Source organism: Mustela erminea, chromosome 13 (assembly GCF_009829155.1).
Source record: "Mustela erminea isolate mMusErm1 chromosome 13, mMusErm1.Pri, whole genome shotgun sequence".
Classification (NCBI taxonomy): Eukaryota; Metazoa; Chordata; class Mammalia; order Carnivora; family Mustelidae; genus Mustela; species Mustela erminea.
The window spans coordinates 52539714-52557500 of record NC_045626.1 but is presented as its reverse complement, the minus strand read 5'-3'; the positions used below and the strand labels follow the sequence as shown (position 1 = coordinate 52557500).

Sequence of the window (17787 nt, the reverse complement as noted above, 5' to 3'; positions counted from 1 at the left end):
AAGAATAATGATATTGTAGAAGTATGACAAGACAAAAGCTTCTGGGGGTGGTACGTTATAAGAAGGCAAATGTGTGGGGAAATTAGGGAAGATCTGGGCACATTAATAAAGTTTGTTATGTAGATTCTTGGTGCCATCTTTAGGCTGGTAAGAGTCTAGAGTTGTCTCTGGGGGTTCATTTCTGTCCTTTCTGGTAGAGAGGGGAAGGGAAGGCACCTTTACAAACTTATGCCTTGCTTTTTGGCAAATGGGGAAGGTAGACAGCTTTTCTTATATCTACTTTTCCTCAGTTGTGTTCACCTCAAAATAATCTTTATGCCCAAGTGGTGCCTTTAAGGACACATCCTACTACCTTCTGCTGCCCTTCATGTCAGTCATCTTCACCGATGCCAGCATCCTCTTCTAAGGAGACTTCTGCCTCCAATGCAGATACCGACTTAGGGGGTCTTATCTGAACCCCCTGGGCCTTTCTGCATCAGTCACAACTGAGAGGACCAGGTGGATGCCAACCCAAGGGCAAGCTAGAGGCAATGCTGTGGGCCCATGGGAGAGGACAACCGTGTCAAATTCAGAAGCTGTGAGATCAGAAGGCAGTTACCTGAGGTAGGGAAAGGGAGAAGATGCAGAAAGAAGCCTTGAGGGAGAAAACACAGTGAGAGACAGACTGGAGATTTGAGTTTTGAAACTGACTCTGCCACTTGACCTTGAGAAATTTATTTAACTCCCGCAAACTTCACTATTCTCATCTGTAAATTGGATATCATCCATCCCCTTAACCTCATAGCTTTTGGGGGAGGATTAGAGATAGAGTGTCTGAAAAGGGTATATAACAGAATAGGACCTCACCAAATGGTAGCTATTATTATGCATAAAAATATTTTTTAGAAAAGAAACAAATACAATAGAATCTTCTAAAATTATCACTTATAATAAAGAATAAAGCATATGGAGGAAGTAAAGGATTTATATAACACAATAGCTAGATTTTAAGTTCTTAAGACACAGTCTGTTTTAATGACATGTTAATACACTGTACTTAGTACCTTACAAATCTTAAGTGTTTGATGAATGTGTATTTCTTTCAGTAAATAGCTTCAAAGCAAGATTTTTCTTTTGACTCTAGTACCACTCAGATACCTAGTTGGTTGAGCATTTTTACCAATGGAATCACCTTGCCAAGACTTGCCTCAGTGTAACTTCCGAAGAGCCTTGCATGTGGAATCATTGCAACAGTTTTTCCCTTTGAAAGTTGGGGTTTATGAGACCATTTCATCCTTCAGTCTATTCTCTACTCCTTTTAATTTTCATTTGCTCTTTAGTTTCTACCATATTTCACAGGCAGGCAAAACAGAGCAAACAAAAGACTTTTCATAAAAATAACTTCTTACTCTAACTTCTGTGCACGAAATCTGCTGAGAAGACAAATAACAATCACAAAAGGAAGGAAAACATAAACCAGGTTTGTTCCCCAAATCTTTTGTAGGGTACCAATGTTGATATTTAAGTGAATAGTTTCTGCAAGATCCTGGAAGTAAGCCTAAACTCAAGGAAGACTGAGCCGGGGAGGGAAAAGGGGCATTTCCACACCCAAGAGGGCGAGTTGTGGTAGACACCTGCTGTTTTTGTCCTCTTGGGGCAACACTCCTGTGGGAGCTGGTCTTCCCAGAGCCCCCTGGAACAGCAATGAGGTTGGGTACTCCATCCAGTCATGACTCCCCAGCCATTTAACACAATACATTTGGGCACTGACCCAAGCAAATCTGATCTTATTTCTTCCAAGGGATTTGATATATGAAATATCGGAAAGAGAGGGAGTCTCTTATTTTTAAACCAGGAATTATAAGGTTATACATATGACTGGCAGTACTAGCCATATTTCCTACCACATATAAAGAATTTATTTACATCAGAAGAGAATTAGGTCACATAGGGGGAAGAATAAAAGCAGAGACAAACATAACCTGAGAGGAAGAGTAGGAAATATAATCTTGATGACATCATTTGGACAGCTGAATGTACCTGTGACTAAAGCCTTTGTTTGGTACAGCAGATTATAAGAGTAGAAAATGAGTTCTCCTGTCCTCACCCCCCCACTCCACCCTGCAGTTCTAGCACCAGGGTTGGTAAATTGGTAAAAAGGTTTTAAAGAAAGAGGGAAGTTACTGGTACACAAACACAGGGAAGAATTTGGAACTGAACAGCCATCCAGGAGGAAGGGGATGAGGAGCAGAAGTGGAGGAAGAACATAGAGGGGATGATCCAGTCCTGTGGTAGAACTGCTCCTCATAGCTTTTCAAATTTTAAACAAATTCAACTAAATATCACTAAATATTGATGTCAATCGATTTCTTGGGAAAATCCATTTTTTTTTAAAGGTATGTAGTTTTGTATGCTCATAGCTTTATATCAGTGACATAGAGAGATGAGAGAGACAAGATTCAGTTGATAGTGTGACATGTTTGGTCTTTTATAGGTCCTGAAGTGGGTTGTGGACTAAACCAGTTATTTCAATCTTCAAAGGACCAAGAGGCCTTAGCTAACATCTGAATTATAGATATGAAAACAAAAATAAAGAAGATTCAACACACACATAATAGGTGTTCCTAGAAAAGAAAACAAAACACAACAAAACAAAAACAAAAACAAAAGGAAAAAAAATTATTTCGAGTTAATACAAAGAACTTCTCCTCAAAGAAGAGATCTAAATATTCAGGTTAAACCGACATACCCAGGAAAAAAGTAATAAGATCACGACAAGATCAAAAAGTGATCAAGATCCCAACAGAAAAGACTTGTCACCTTTAAATAAAAAATAATACATATCAGGCAGGCCTTAGATGTCTATCCGCAGGGACACTAGCAACAAACATTGTTGAAAAGAAAAGATATGATAGAATTCTTAGTCTAGCCAGGATATCTTCCAAATGTAAAGACGTGAGAAACACAATCTTATATATGTAAGAGCTTTGTAATTTTAGTAGTAATAAAATCTCTCTAAAAAATCTACTTAAAAAAAATAACCCTGCTATCTGAAAGAATAATCAAATTTAGAATTTACAAGTTGAGAAATTGTGATAGAGATAGATTAGCAATAAATACCACAAAGCTAGAAGTATTCACGAAGACAGTAGAAGAGTTTACAGGGACAAAAATGGGAAGTGATACTACAACCCCAAATATCAGAAGTAAGAGAGATTTTTCTCAGGGAAGCACCTAGAAGTCTCTGTGCTCAGAGTTAAGAAACCCAGCATACTGGAGAGGGAGTGACATCATGCTACTTCCAGACCGAGCCCTTGAAGGGACTGGCAGCTTCTACTTTCCTTCCTCTTGGTGCTCTCGGAACCCAGCTACCTTTCAGAACCCAGAAGGCACTCTGTGAAAATCATGGGCCACATGGAAAGGTTAAGTGAAGGTGCTGCAGACAACAAGCCCAGCTGAGCTTCCAGCTTACAGGCATGTACCAAATGTGACCTCGAGAGTGAGCCATCTGAATAATGCAGCCTAGGAGGCTCAGAAGAATAGACCTCCGCCCATATCTCATGGAGCAGAAGTTGACCCACTGGAGCCCAGTCAACCCACAGGAGCACTGGAAATTACAGAAGAGTATGTGCATGTTGAAAATACTGATAACAAAAGACAATACTATAATTAACAAATACTGAGAGCTGAAGAGGGAAAGGGATATAAAAGATAAAGTGTTTAAGTCTTCATTCTTAATGGAAGGAATCAAGACATAACAATATTATTTAAAGTGTTCATTATAACCAGAAGGACAAACCCAGAAAATCTTAAGTTGTTCTGGAAAGTGGGACTAAGGGTAGAAATAATTCAGAAGGCAGTTTGTATTTTTAATTTTAGACTCTTATTTTCCTTTTTACTTTTTTTTTGCCATGTAAATCTACTTCCTTATTATTTTTAAGAAACCAGAAGGTTATATTTAGTGTGTAAAAATAAAGAAATATATAAAAATATTATCACTTCCATCAGGGAAATGTAGATTTTTTTTTCTTTTTCCTTCCATTTTTTAAATTTTATCAACTTATATATATATTATATATACGATAAATATATTCAAATATAAAATATATTTTAAAATCATTTTATATACATAAAGACTGATTAGATGAAAATACAAAACCTAACCACATGTACAATGAAGATAAAAGACCTCGGAGAGACTGGAAATAAAAGAAAGAAGAAAAGTGGATTCAGATCGCTTCTCGGCCTTTTGGCTAAGATCAAGTGAAAAGTGGAGTCAGCTGGGGCACTTGGGTGGCTCAGTCGGTTAAGTAACAGACTCTTGAATTTGCCTGAGGTCATGAACTCAAGGTCATGAGATCAAGCCCCCATGTCAGGCTCCACGCTCAGCTCAGTGGGGAGTCTCCTTGAGAGTCCCTCTCCCTCTCTGTCAGCAACCTCCACCCCATGTGTGTGTGCACATGCTCTCTCTAAAATAAATAAATAAATCTTTTAAAAAATATATAGAGAGAGAGCAAATAAGCATGAGTGGGGGGGAAGGGCAGAGAAAATAAAATAAAATAATAATAGAAATAGTAATAATAACTTCCTGACCTCCAATACCTTCATTTTTTGTCAAGGAAAATGAAGAATTTTTTAAGTAAGTAAACAACTAACACAGTTGCTTAAAGAATGACAACAATATTCTTTAAAAAGTTGAGAGAGGGGCGCCTGGATGGCTCATTGGGTTAAAGCCTCTGCCTTCAGCTCGGGTCATGATCCCAGGGTCCTGGCATCGAGCCCTGCATCAGGCTCTCTGCTTGGTGGGGAGCCTGCTTCTCCCTCTCTCTGTGTCTGTCTCTCTGCCTATTTGTGATCTCTCTCTGTCAAATAAATAAATAAATAAAATCTTTAAAAAAATAAAAATAAAACGTTGAGAGAAATAATAGCAATAACAGAAATTAACTGGAACACTTGTTAAATCACTCTAGCCAGTGTTTGGAACACAAGAACTAAAACACAAAATCTATCCTATAAAACGGAATTAATGCTAGCTGGGCTAGCATGAAAAAACTGGAGAAAGCATAAGTATACAGGAAATGAGGAAGGAGGAAAATCCAGACTGGCCCCACTGTTCCACCCCACTCATCTGTGATTCATGGTTAGAATTCCCATTTCTTCAGGCGTTTCATTTGTGAAAGCTAGTCCAGGAGACTCTGGAACTAACCATAACAGATGACAATTCTGAGAAACGGGTGGAGACTAAAACAACAATCATATTAATATGAAGTCCTCAGGGCAGAATGTTTCTACGGTTATGCTTAAGATCAAGAGACACATGGGGCGCATGGGTGGCTCAGTGGGTTAAAGCCTCTGCCTTCGGCTCAGGTCATGACCCCAAAGTCCTGGGATCGAGTCCCGCATAGGGCTCTCTGCTCTGTGGGGAGCCTGCTTCCTCCCCTGTGTCTCTCTCTCTCTCTGCCTGCCTCTCTGCCTACCTGTGATCTCTGTCCATTGAATAAATAAATAAAATCTTTAAAAAAAAAAAAAAGAGACACGGGACAGTTAGTAAAGGCAAGCTGACTTCAAGCAACAGGTTTTGTCATGGAGAAAGTTCAGATCCTCATTTGACTGGCTGTCAGTCAACCAGACACCCAGGTACCATTTGAAATGGGGGATGAAGCTATAATTGAGGTGATCAGAGGTAGATAAGAGGGGTCTACTCAAAATCAAACAAACATAAAAAACCATACTACTTCTTTATTCTAGAATAGAATGCCATAATAGCATTCTCATGTTGGGAAAATATCATTTAATTCAGCCACATCTTGGCAGGTTTTTCTGAACATCACTTTTATTTCTCTATAGCAGATAAATTATCTGGCATATGCACATAAAGTGCATTTCTTTTGTTTTTCTTTAATTAATTTCAATGGTCACAATGGTAAAGATCAGCAACAACAACAACAAAAATCCATTCTAGGAAAATGCTACTCTTTTCCATGGATAGCGCGCTCATTTAACTTGTTGTAATTTCATTAAGGTTAACAACAAAATTTACCTGCCTTCTTCATGTGATAAAAATCAATATTTTCCCTATATCATTGTAAAACTAAGGTTCGATTCATAATTTGTGTGTATACATATTCGTAAAAACACTTGAGGAAAATGGATTCTAGAGTCTAGATAATCTTTCCTACGTATTAACAACCTTCATGTGTAAGTAGATTTCTAGTTTCAATTTCGGTTGTTTAGAATTTACTAATTTTTTGTGTTACAGCATTGTGCTCAGAAAATATACTCTGTATAATTTCTGCTCTTAAATTTCATCAGTAGTTTCTTTGTTGCCTGATCCTAATTCCATTGACTGGAGAAGCAGATTGTCCATGTGAAAGGTTTAACATTCAATATGCAGCTATTAGGGTAACTTTGTTCATTTTATTACCACAGCTTCCATAATCTAGTTTATTTGTTGCCTTTGTGATATGGGAAAGACTGAGAAAAGTATTTTAAAATATCCTGTATCTATCAGTATTATATATATATTCATTTCATTTTTCGTTATTAGGTATTTTGACAGAATCTTATTCACAATTTAAGGGAATATGAGGTATAACCTTTATTAACATATTTGATAGTGACATCCTTTCAGGAGTTGAACTAGGTTCACGGCCAGAGCAAATGCAAAATTAAACTTTTTTTTTTTTTTTTTTTTTTTTTTTTTTTAAGATTTTATTTATTTATTTGACAGACAGAGATCACAAGCAGGCAGAGAGGCAGGCAGAGAGAGAGAGAGGAGGAAGCAGGCTCCCTGCTGAGCAGAGAGCCCGATGCGGGACTCGATCCCAGGACCCCGAGATCATGACCTGAGCCGAAGGCAGAGGCTTAACCCTCTGAGCCACCCAGGCGCCCGCAAAATTAAACTTTTAATTTTATAATATTTTGTATTATCTCTGCTTCCCAACCTGTCCGTGTGTTGTTTCTATTTTTCAAAGGTAAAGAAATAAGCAAAATATAAAGTAAGACAGTCTTTTCTATCAGTGTTTTATGACTTCACCTCTACACTGTATGATATTGTTAGCATTATTCTTGCCTTATGTACTTATTTTTTGTTTAAGATTGCCTGATAACTATTTGGCCATCCTTTCTTTTAATTTCTATGAGAAACTATAAGGGATGCCTGGGTGGCTTAGTTGGTTAAGCAACTGACACTTGGTTTCAGCTCAGGTCTTGATTCCAGGGTCGTGAAATGGGGGTGGGGAGCATCATAGGACTTCCCACTTAGCAGGGAGTCTGCAGATTCTCTCTCTCCCTCTGCCCTCCCCCCTCATGTGTGTGTGCCCATGCGCACGTTCTCTCTCTGTCTCTCGGAGATAAAAATAAATAAAATCTTTATATCAGAAATTACAGGATTATCAACTACTAGAAGGTTTGTTAGTATAATATTATTAAACAAAACAAGGAGTTCATTAGCTTGATGCTCTGGCAGCCTTCATAAGCCAACGAAAACCAGCCAACTTGGAAATGTCTCAGGGTTACAAATTGAAACCTAAGGACAGCCAATCACAAACAGCCAAATAGGCTTTGCACTTTAATGATCAATGATTTCCTTTCCTTGCCTCTACACTCTCTCTATGTAAGTCTCTCCCTGAGTTCCTTAAGGAATGTCCCTAACCACTTAGTTGGTATTGCCTGATTTGAACTGATTTTTGCCCAATAAACTCTTAACATTTTTTATATGCCTCAGTTTATCTTTAAGCAATATTAATAAGCTCAATAAGCCTCTTATTTGTTTTAAAAGGACCCCTTTATGGGGCGCCTGGGTGGCTTAGTGGGTTAAAGCCTCTGCCTTCGGCTCATGATCCCAGAGTTCTGGGATCGAGCCCCCCATAGGGCCCTCTGCTCCGCGGGGAGCCTGCTTCCTCCCGTCTCTCTCTCTCTGCCTGCCTCTCTGCCTACCTGTGATCTCTGTCTGTTGAATAAATGGATAGAATCTTAAAAAAAAAAAAAGGACCCCTTTAATTCCAAAGAATTATGATCTTTTTTTTTTTTTTAAAGTAGGCTCCGTACTCTACGTGGGGCTTGAACTCACAACCTTGAGGTCACAAGTCACAGGCTCTACTGACTGAGCCAGCCAGGTACCTCTCTGACAAGTCTTTAAAAAGCAGTATATGCTAGAAGGCATTCAATAAAATTCAACATCTGTATACCTAGTGCTAGAAAACTAGGAAAAAAAAGACACGGTGTGAATCATTTTACCTTTACTCTTTTCTGTGACCTATTTTACAGGGCATCCCTAGAAATCTCATCGATTGGATGGATGCTGTCTGAAAATTGATGGATTTGGTCTGAAAATTTTTGTCTTTTCGTAGGAAGTTTAACGTATTTATACTCATAATTAGAACAGGTATGGTGATCTTTCTTGTGTTACTTTGTTTCATAATTTATTTTTAAATTCTACTAGTGATTACCTTTAGGCTATTGCAACAAATCTGCATTTCTCTAAATGACAAAGCCAGAAGAGAAATGGAGCTCTCTCCTTAACTCTCCAGCTCCATTCAAGATAAAATGCATAGTTGACTTCTGCATTTCTTAAACCATGGGTTCCCTTGCCTTTGCTACTATTATAATACAGGTTACTGTTAGTTAAATATTTTTATATTATGTATCGTTTCTTTCAATATTTCCATGAATGCAAGTGCAAAAAGTCTTCATAGATCTTAACAAGAAGAATTCAACAGTTAAAAAAAGGATAACCTATCATCACGAAGATATGCAAAAGTGGCTTAACAGTAGGAATATGAATCAGTGTAACTTGCCCTATTAACAACAACACAAGGAGGAAAACTACTCGATGAACATTGCAAAAGATGCAAAAAAAAAAAAAAAAAAAAGAGCATGTTTCGGCTTGTGCCAAAGACCCACTTACCTGAGGTTCTGTTTTTTGTTTGTATATTTTAAGTCTGTCTTGTGTCCGCTCAGTTGGGTAATTTCATTTGTTCTCGCTTTAAATTCAGTCTTCAGGTCATCTTCATCCTACTATTGAGCTCATCGGTAAGTTTTTTCATTTTGGTTATTTGTATATTTCAGTGCTCGCCGGTGAAAATAACAGTACAGGCACGAAATGATGGCAACCAGCAGGGACAAAAGGAATAGGATGGGAGCCAGACCACAGGTATCCAGGAATATTCCCAACGTAGGGACCTTAAAAAGGAGTTTTCATTACTTCAGCAGATAAGATGGATGCCGAGTCCGCGCCTGGCGGGGTACTGCACAATGTCAAGGATGAGTGGGATGATTTTCGTGATAGAAACTGAGAGGATCAGAACTCCTAAGCACCAGGTAAGGTCCTATTGAATATGGGTATCTTAAGCAGAGCCTGGAAAATATGCTCATATGTACACCATTCGTTTCGGGGAAGTGATTCCAATGGCAGGAGGTACTGGAAAGGGGGAATAGGATGATAATTGCATTTTCAGTGGCTCACTGCTCTGGGGACCTGGAGTTTAATCTTGCTGGAAAGTTGGTGAGGAGCCATGTATAATTCATCTGAGAACTGTCCACCAGAAGGATAGAAGAAGAGACTAATAATTATCGAGCTCCCTACCTGGACGTCAAAGGTCATCCTCAGGTGTGTTACCTCTCTGTCCTGCTGGCTCCCATGGTATCCTAATGGCAAGGCAGCTAGCTCCCTGTCGGTCTGCTCCCTCACTGGTGGAGGCAGGTGTGAGGCACTTCAGGCAGAAACATGATGTATTCATAACCCTTAAGATCCCTTCTAGCCTTTAAAATTCTATGACCCCAGTTTCATCTTCCCATTGACCATCCAGCCATGGTCACCCTGGGCTGAATGTTTGCACTTTATTGGTAAATAATTTCCTTAGAAAATCTAGAATGTGGAACTTACAATGATTCCTTTTCCTTTTTTTTTTTTTTTAACCAAAAGAATAATCTTCAGACAGAAATCTAACTGTACTTGTCTGTTACATGTGGTCCCAAATAGCAAGAATTTGAAGTTCTGAAAAGTAGTTATGAGTCTGAATATAGACTCTTACACGACTAGGTTATAACAAAGACAGCACTAAGCAAAACCATAAATAAATGAAAGATGTGGTAAGGACCCTTTTAACGCAATTTCCCCCAAACTTTTTATTTTGAAAACTTTTAAACTTACAGAAAACTTAGAAGAATATTTCTTTTTTTTTCTTTTAAGTAATCTCTTCACTCAGTGTGGGGCTCAAACTAACAACCCCGAGATCAAGAATCGAATCACCAGCCAGGTGTCCCCTAGAAAAGCTGCAGGAATAGCACAAAGAACTCCCTGGTACCCATTCTCTTGATTCACAAATGCCTACTATTTGGCCACTTTCACTTCCTCTCTTTCTCTTTTTCTGTCCCCTTCTTTAAATAATTGTCTCTGAATCATCTGGAAGTACCTCTCAGACATCATTGCACTTTATTTCAAACTACTTAATCCCTAATTTCTAAGATAAAGGACCATTTCCCACATATGCTGTGATCATATTCAAGAAGTTTAACATTGGTATGTTATCTAATAATCATTTACTATTAAAATATTTAAAATAATGGCCATAAGGTAGAGTTTTCCTCTACCCCTCCTATGTTCTCCAGGTGGGGCCCTATAAATTAGACTGTCCAAACACAGATCAACAGGGGAAAAACAAACAGAAGTGTATTAACATGTATTCTGCACATGTCCACATGGGAGCACCCAGCGATGAGTAATCCAAAGGGGTGGTTAGAACTCCGGTTCCTGTACGATCTTGGGCTAAACACAGGAAAGGTGGCTTGGACTTTTGGCCAGGGGAGGCAAGTTCTGAGAAGGTGACCTAGAAAGTATGGTAAACTAAGGTTGTTTAGTGAGGCTTGTTTCACAGATTAGGGTCAGCACTTTCTCCTGGGATAAGTGGAAGAGACTTCCTCTTCCTTTGATCAGAGGGAGCAGTATCTTTACAAATGGAAATTTCCATTTCTTTTACAAAAGGAAAACTTGTACCTTATTTTTAGAGCTTTTCCTCCATGTCATTAGCTAAAATAATCCATTGGCCATCAGAGGCATATTTTGGGGTGGCTTAGTCACAGCCAAAAGTCCAATTTCCCCAATTGTCCCAATAATGTCCTTTATAGTTGTTGTTTTTTTTTTTAGAGATTTTATTTATTTATTTGACAGAGAGAGATCACAAGTAGATGGAGAGGCAGGCAGAGAGAGAGAGAGAGAGAGAGAGAGAAGCAGGCTCCCCGCTGAGCAGAGAGCCCGATGTGGGACTCGATCCCAGGACCCTGAGACCATGACCCGAGCCGAAGGCAGCGGCTTTAACCCACTGAGCCACCCAGGTGCCCTATAGTTGTTGTTTTTTTTTCTCTTTTTAATCCGGGACCCAATCTAACATATACTGCATTTAATTGTCATGTAGCTTTAGTTTCCCTTAATCTCAGCCTTTTCCCCCTACTTACAAGATACAATATGTGAGGCTCCTGGATGGCTCAGTTAGTTGGTTATGTGTCTGCCTTCAACTCAGGGTCCTGGGATCGAGACCTGTGTTGGGCTCCCTGCTTACTGGAGAAGCTGCTGCTTCCTTTGCCCCTGCCCCCTGCTTGTGCTCTCTCTCTTTCTCAAATAAATAAAATTTTTTTTAAAGATTTTATTTATTTATTTATTTGACAGACAGAGATCACAAGTAGGCAGAGAGGCAGGAAGAGACAGAGGAGGAAGCAGGCTCCCTGCTGAGCAGAGAGCCCGATGCGGGGGCTCCATCCCAAGACTCTGGGATCATGACCTGAGCCAAAGGCAGAGGCTTTAACCCACTGAGCCACCCAGGCATCCCTCAAATAAATAAGTTTTTAAAAAAGGAAAGGTACCATATGCAAAGAGTCCCGGCCTACTGTCTTATACAATGTATCAGAATTAAATTCAGATTAATCACCTCAGCTGGACTGTTGTGTCCTCAGCATCTTTAGTAAGCTCCTATGCCTTATTAACTTGGTCCCATCCACTTTTAAACACTCTTACTTTCTGGATCAGTAAGATGACCATGATCCAGGCCCACCTTTTGCTTTTCCTATTCCAGACCTGAAATCAAACAGGGAGTCAGTTCCTTTCAGTGGGAATAGTTTTTTGATTGCTGTGATTTAATATACAGCATTTGTATGCTGTGGGAAAAAAGAAGAGTAGTCTTGGATAGGTTGGGGAACTGTGATAATGTATCCCATGATCTACTTTCTCCAGCAGATATCAATTACTTTATAGTTGCTAATTATGGAAATAATTTCTGACAATTGTTTTTTAAAAAGATTATCATCAGCTACATTAAATTAATTAAAACAAGGAGGCCACTAGACTGGGGTGGCTTTGATACCTTAGTAGCCTACGGAAGCAAACAAAACAGACACCGAAAATGCCTCAAGGTTAAGAAATCAAAAACCTAAGGACAACCAATCGCAAACAGACAACTGGACTATAAAGCCCTAGCCGTAGCCGATCAAATGATCTCCTGGCTTTGCTTCTGTCTTTATAAAAGTCTCAACCCAGTTCCTGGGGGGGCGGGGGGGAGGGAGAACCCCTTAGCGCTTCCAGTTCGGCACTGCCTGATTCAAATCAGTGGTTGCTCAAATAAACTTAAAATCTGTAATATGCTTCAGTTTCTCTCTCTCTTTCTCTTTTTTAAGATCTCATTTATTTATTTGACAGAGAGAGACACAGCAAGAGAGGGAATACAAGCAGGGGGAGTGGGAGAGGGAAAAGCAGGCTCCCCACTGAGCAGGGAGCCCAGTGTAGGGCTCCATCCCAGGACCCTGGGATCATGACCTGAGCCAAAGACAGATGCTTAATGCCTGAGCCACCCACGCACCCCTTCACTTTCTTTTTTAACAGCCATCTCTTATCCTTGAAGTCATCTGTGGAACTTTGATAAAACGTTTGTTCACAGGTTTAAAATAGATTATTCAAAGTAATGAGATTCCGAGGACGTGGAAAAAAAGAATTTGTATTCCAGGTGAATAATCTGATTGCATGATCTTAAAAGTTTTCTTCTAAATCAATGTTACGTGATTTTGCAATGAATGACAGTGACCCCTACTGGGATTGGTCATGTAATGATTTACTTAATTGAATGATTCATTGGCTATGACACATGAGACAATTATTTCTGCTACTTTATATTGTCTGTCTAATGCAGTGACTGAGCTGTGCCCCATGCATGAGGAATCCTTAAGTGCTGAATCATGAGAGCAGTGGTACAAACTCTTGTAATTATTTTTAGTCTAAATATTTAAATATTAAATAATAACATTTCAGAAATTTGCCCTTTACCCATATCCCTTTTGTCTGTTGGGGGAAGGATGGCAAGCTATTAGTTTCTTAATGCATGAAGAAATTAGGAAAAAAGAAACCATTATTATTATTTTTTTAAGATTATTTATTTATTTATTTATTTGACAGAGATCACAAGTAGGCAGAGAAGCAGGCAGAGAGACAGAGGAAGGGAAGCAGGCTCCCCGCTGAGCAGAGAGCCCGATGTGGGGCTCGATTCCAGGATCTTGAGATCATGACCTGAGCCGAAGGCAGAGGCTTTAACCCACTGAGCCACCCAGGCACCCCAAGAAACCATTAGTAAGAAAAGATTCTACGTTAATGATACCATCCCTGGATACACATGTGATATCTTACCGGGATGAACATTTTTTAAGCTTTTTAGAGAATTTGTGCTAGAGATGTTGATGAATCTAAAATCCTCCTCTTTCAAAATCCACTTTAGCTTGAAAAGGTATGTTTTTGTTTGTTTTATTGTAAAATAAACATAGCAAAATTTATCATTTTAACCATTTTCAGTTGTGCCATTGGGTGGCATTAAGTACATTCATATCATTGTGCAAAGAAGAAGGTAGGTCCGTAAGTTGTGGCCTTGGTCTGTTCAGATCTGTTTCGAATTATGTCAGGCACAAGGGGAAGTTTGTTTGAGCCTATTTCATCCTGGTTGATATACAGCAGAGACCGGAGTCGGGTGCGTAACATCCCATCCTAACGGACAGGCATGATTTTAATGAGAACAAACACTACATATAAAATAAGGAAACCTTAAATAGAATTCACTTTTTATTTTTATAAACTCACATAAAAGTAGACACCAGAAGGGGGGCCTGGCTGGCTCAGGTCTCCATCTCTGGGTCATGAATTCAAGCCCCATGTTAGGCTCCATGCCCAGTGGAAAAAGAAAAAAAAGATAGACAACAAAATCTTTTTGACACTAATATATAAATGGATAAATGATGTAAACAATTCGTAAGATATAATAATAGTTGTAGTAATATAAATAACAAGAGAGCAAAAACTTATTATGCTTTATTATATATGTCAAGCACTGTTTGGGTTAAGAAGTACTTCATTTCTGTTATGTTACTTAATCCTCATAACAACTCTATGAGGTGGACAGTTGTACATCAGAGAAGCTGTGCAGTGTTAAGAACACGGCTACTGGAACCAGAATTCATAACCTGGGCTTAAATCCTGGTCTGCCATTTATTGCTGTGTGGCCTGGGAGAGTTACTTAACCTCTCTGTGCCTTATTTTTCATTATTTAAAAAATAGGGCCTGTGCCAGTAATAGTACCTACCTTATAGAACTGTTGTGAAGATTAAATAAATCACGGGGCACCTGGGTGTCTCAGTGGGTTAAGGCTCTGCCTTCAGCTCAGGTCATGATCTCGGGGTCCTGGGATTGAGCCCCACATCGGGCTCTCTGCTCAGCGGAGAGCCTGCTTTCCCCTCTCTCTGCCTGCCTCTTTGCCTACTTGTGATCTCTATTTCTGTCTTTCTCTCTCTTAAATAAATAAATAAAATCTTTAAAAAAATTAAATAAATAAATCCCTATAAAGTGTCTGAAACCATGAACCAGAGTTGTCTGGTTTTTTTTTTTAAAGATTTTATTTATTTATTTGACAGAGATCACAAGGAGGCAGAGAAGCAGGCAGAGAGAGAGGAGGAAGCAGGCTCCCCACTGAGCAGAGAGCCTGATGCAGGGCTCAGTCCCAGGACTCTGGGATCATGACCCAAGCCAAAGGCATAGGCCTTAACCCACGGAGGCACCCAGGCACCCCAAGAATTCTCTGATTTCGGAGCTCTTAACTGTTCCATTAAGCTCTTCCATTCAGTCATTCCACAGATACTGCAATGCTAAGCCCCATTTAGGTGCTATGGATCCAGTAATGATTGTAAGAAAGCCCCCAATCTTTCCCATCCTAAAACTTACAATATTAAAATTGTTTAACCTCAATATAGTCAAAAAAGAAAAATGAAAACTGTTAAATGCTAAAGCCAGTAGCAACGTTAAGTTTACCGACGTAATATTCTCATGTAATATAAAGAAATGTGAAATTAGCAGTTATTTTAGCCAAAAAAATACAGGCATAGGCATTTTTTAAAATATTTTTATTTATTTATTTGACAGAGAGAGAGATCACAAGCAGGCAGAGAGGCAGGCAGAGAGAGAGAGGGGGAAGCAGGCTCCCTGCTGAGCAGAGAGCCCGATGCAGGACTCGATCCCAGGACCCTGGGATCATGACCTGAGCCGAAGGCAGCGGCTTAACCCACTGAGCCACCCAGGTGCCCCCAGGCATAGGCATTTAAAGTTATAAAATTGTTGGCACCATTTATTCCATGAACCACAATGAAAAAATCCAAAATATAAAACCATATTTATGAAGGTATTTGTTAGAGTATCATTTATGAAAGAAAAAGAAAAAAAGTCCAAAGATTTTATCAACTGGGAAATCTTAAATAAATTATGATGCTACGTAGCCACTTACAGCATATGTGTATATGGAAATTCTACAAAATAATTGTTTCAGGCAGCAGCATAGTGATTTCCCAAAGACAACCACATCTGATCCCCAGAATCTCTGACTATGTTAGGTTACATGACAAGGGGTAGTTAAGGTGGCTAATCAGGGTACCATAAAATAGGGAATTATCCTGGATAGGTGGGCCTAATGTAACCACAAGGGTTATTAAAAGTGGAGGGGAGAGGGCAGAAGAGTCAGTGTTAGTCAGTGTCAGTGATATGTGGTGAGAAATATTTGATTGGCCATAACTGGCTTTGAAGATTGGAAAAGGGACCTTAAGCCAAGGAATGTGGGCAGCCTCTAAAAGCTAGAAAAGAGGAGGAAATGGATTCTGTACTCAGGCTTCTGGAAAGGAATGTAGTAGCCCTGACAATCTTTTGATTTTAGTCAAGTGATACCCATTTTGGGCTTTTGACCCCCAGAACTGTAAGATAAAAAGTTTGTGTGTGTGTGTTTTTAAAAAAAATTTATTTATTTATTTGAGAGATAGAAATAGAAAGCACAGAGAGAGAGAGTGAGAGGGAGAAGGCGGCTCCCCACTGAGCAGGAAACCCAGCATGGGGCTCCATCCCAGGACCCTGAGACCACGATTGGAGCCGAAGACAGATGCTTAACCAACTGAGCCACCCAGGCACCCTAAATTTGTGTTGTTTTAAGCTAAAAAATTAGTGCAAATCGGTGCAACAGCAATAAGAAATTAATGTAATAATCTTGGGTGAGAAGGTGTCAAAAATTGCTCTGTGTTCCTAGGCTGTATCCCAACTGAGTTTTCTTTTCTTTTCTAAGATTTTATTTATTTGAGAGAGAGTGCATGCGTATGCACATACATGAAAGCATGAGTATGTTTGGGGAGGAAGGGCAGAGGGAGAAGCAGACTCCCCACTGCACAAGGAGATTGACCCTGGGCTCAATTCTAACCCCAGACCCAGTGACCATGACCTCTGCCGAAGGCAGACACTTAAACTCACTGAGCCACAAAGGTACCTTCTGACTGACTTTTCGAAGGCAGTGCAATCATCCTCTATCTAAGCTGTGAGTCTTTATAACAGATGCTTGGAAGGGGGGAGATGGGGGCATGAACACATCAGGCTCCTGGAACCTGTTTGTATTTTCTGATAAATCCTCTAGTTTCCTTCCTTTACAGATAACTATCCTTAGTTTGTGAGAAAATTTGGTTTTCAAATTCTGGCAGGCTTCAGACAACCAAATATATATATATACAACAATTTTGGATATCCTTCTGGAAACAGAAAGGACATCTGTAAGGAAGGCTATATGATTTCTTCCCCCTTTTCTTTCAGATGGCCCTCCTTCAGCTAAATCTGTCTTTACTGTAGCTCCTTTACAAAGGCTAAAGATGTATCTAACAGCTTGAGTTTTTCCTACTAATGTCACAAATGCTGCAGTCCCAACATACAACAAACCTCAGTTTAACCAACAGTTCTGCTACCATGTGCCAAGAATGGCTAACTTCCCAGCCCAGAACGGTGGCGCCCTCAGCCCACCCTCAACCCCAATCAATTCCATATATAGGATCTGTCGCCTGTCACACTCCATGCCAAATTCTGTATTGATTAGGATTAACTAAAAACATTAATTCAGGGGCACTTGGCGGTCTCAGTCAAAAGAGCATGTAACTCTTGATCTCGGGATTGTGACTTCCAGCCCCACACGAGGTGTAGAGATTACTTAAATTAAAAACAACAACAACAACAACAAAATAGTAATAAAAATAAAAACATGAACTCATACTACCTTAAAAAAAAAAAGAACCTACATATTAAGTACCTTGATAATCATAGAGGTGACATTACAAATCAGTATGAGGAAAGCTTTTTTCAACAGGATATTGATTTTTAGTAAATATCTTTAATAAATCCTACTAAGACAATTGATTAGCCACATGGAGATTATAAAAAATCAAACAAAATAGGCCCTACCTCATAGCATATACAAAAAGTGAATTCTGGGT

At 39.3% G+C, this 17787-nt stretch overlaps 1 long non-coding RNA gene across 1 annotated transcript; it reads left to right on the top strand.

The window, feature by feature from the left end:
- Positions 1 to 5827: 5827 nt before the first annotated feature.
- On the top strand, positions 5828 to 16839 carry LOC116571934. Its single transcript, XR_004278051.1, has 4 exons — positions 5828 to 6381; positions 8248 to 8365; positions 9049 to 9300; positions 16739 to 16839. It is a non-coding gene; the product is annotated as an uncharacterized LOC116571934 (long non-coding RNA).
- The last annotated feature ends 948 nt before the right edge of the window (positions 16840 to 17787 follow it).